This window comes from Jatropha curcas, chromosome 10 (assembly GCF_041381405.1).
Source record: "Jatropha curcas cultivar XTBG-Jc1 chromosome 10, XTBG_Jcur_1.0, whole genome shotgun sequence".
Lineage (NCBI taxonomy): Eukaryota > Viridiplantae > Streptophyta > Magnoliopsida > Malpighiales > Euphorbiaceae > Jatropha > Jatropha curcas.
This window is the reverse complement of record NC_143160.1, coordinates 11,481,338-11,483,491: the sequence shown is the minus strand read 5'-3', so window position 1 is coordinate 11,483,491 and position 2,154 is coordinate 11,481,338. Positions and strand designations below refer to the sequence as shown.

At 39.6% G+C, this 2,154-nt stretch overlaps 1 long non-coding RNA gene across 1 annotated transcript; it reads right to left on the bottom strand.

The window, feature by feature from the left end:
- Positions 1-278: 278 nt before the first annotated feature.
- LOC149493089 (uncharacterized) lies at positions 279-1,853 on the bottom strand. Its single transcript, XR_016322902.1, has 3 exons — positions 1,744-1,853; positions 1,595-1,660; positions 279-355 (listed from the first exon to the last, which is right to left on the bottom strand). It is a non-coding gene; the product is annotated as an uncharacterized LOC149493089 (long non-coding RNA).
- Between the last annotated feature and the right edge of the window lie 301 nt (positions 1,854-2,154).

Below are 2,154 nucleotides of genomic sequence, written 5' to 3'. Positions count from 1 at the left end.
CCTAGGGCTCTGATAACAAAATTTGTAACATCCCTTCCCGGTCCACCCGTAAACCCAAATGAACCGAGCCGAAACGTTACAAACTGGTTGACAAACTGACCTGACATGCTGAAATCATAATGGATATTGAATATAATATCATGCTGATGTTATTTACATTAATAATGTACTGAATATTTACAAGACATGATGTTTGTTTACAAAATGAAATGGGCCCAACTGTGTGCCCTGTACATGCCATAAAAAGGGTAGACTAAAGATATACAAGAAAATGATTAGCTACCCTGAAGACTGAGTCTTCTACAGATGAACTGCAGCAGTTGTAAGCTGACTCTCTACTGACCAGTCTCAAAACCTGCGAGTTAAACAGGTAACTCGCTGAGCAAAAGAGCTCAGTGGATATCTCATCATAAAAAGAACAATGAAACACATACATGTATAGAAATAAGCATGTAAACACATATGGCACATATAAGCATACATATCATGATACTATTCTTTTACCTTGATGGTCTTTCTTTTTGTTTAATATACTGTATGATTCATGCAATGTGAAGTCAAGATATCTGTATAGCTCCATAAGGTTATAGCGAAACCGAAGTGATAAGAAAAACTGTATGAAACTGTATGAATACTGTATGCTTGGCTGCTATGGCCTTTATAATCATATCCACTCAACGGCCTTTAGCCGGAGTACCAAACTGTATGAGGTGCAGATCTGCTATCCTATGTCGCGACATGGTCTTATCTACATGGTTTCTACCGAACCTCAATGGAGCATAATGTTGGTATGGCAATAGTATAACATAACATCACGTTAATAGTTCATAACTCATGTTCATAACTTCATAAATCATAATGTTCACTTAATTTCACATCATTGTATGCTTTCATGTTGTTTGATCCATGTTCTAATGTTATATTTTTGTTTTAGAATGGTTGGAGGCATACAAGGTGAGCAAAGGAATCCAATTGCATTGAAAAAGAAGTCCAAAAATGCATGAAAACCAAAGTCCCGAGCGCGCCTTGCAAAGTCGCGAGCGCGAGCTGCAGAAATGCAAGTCGCGAGCGCGCACTTGCAAGTCGCGAGCGCGTAAAGGGCAAAATGAGAGTCAGTGAGTTATCGAGCACACGTCGCGAGCGCGCACTTGAAAGTCGCGAGCGCGTAATGTGCAAAATGAGAGGCAGAGAGCTTCAGGCTAAAGTCGCGAGCGCGCAAGTGCAAGTCGCGAGCGCGCGATGTGTTTCCAGTCTACGCGGTTGCGCGACGTGCTTCCAGCCTGCGCGAGCTGCACTCTTTTGGTCATATCTCTCAATATACAACTCCGATTTGGGTGATTCAAAAACCCATGTAAAGCTAACACATAGAGGAACAAATAACTCTTCTATGACTCCTCCTAATTCCATCATTTACTAGGGTAAAAATCAAGATGAAGTCACTGGTTCTTTTTCCAGAAAACCTGTTTCAACATTCCCCTGTTTTCTCACCATTTCCAGTCCTCTCACTCAACACTAAGCAATATATGGTCTCATTATCAACACACCACACAATTTCTCATGCAAGAAAAATGGTAAATGAAAAGAGATATCAAACCTTTACTCCAAAAAGCTTGAGCTCTTCTTTAGTTTCCTTTTTCTACTACCTTTGAACTTCCTTCACCTATAATAAGAATTCTTATCACTTATCTACGATATAACTCAATTAGAGGTTGAATAGCATAAGCTTCAAGAAATTCTACTTACTTGGAGAACTAGAGGTTGCCTTAATGCTTAACTACCATGAAAATGGATGGAGAAGGGAAAGAGATGAAGAGAAAGATGAAGGAGATAAAGAGGAAGATGAAGATGAAGAAAACGTTGAAGATGAAGGTGAAGAAAATGAAGAACGCAAGGTCAAATGGAAGGCTCGTATACTTCCCAACCATCTCTTTAATTGTATGGTGCAATTACCGAATAAGACCTACATTTTCTACATGTTACCTTTTAATACCTCAACTTAATATTCTAGTGCAAGTAAATCCACTTATAAACCCATTCTACCCCAACCGGGTTTGGTTCGGCCTGACTCAACTCGACTCTATGAACTGACTCGACTCAGTAGGATGTCACAGATACCATCAAGTTGCTCATTTAGGCTTTCAAATCCTTGTAGCA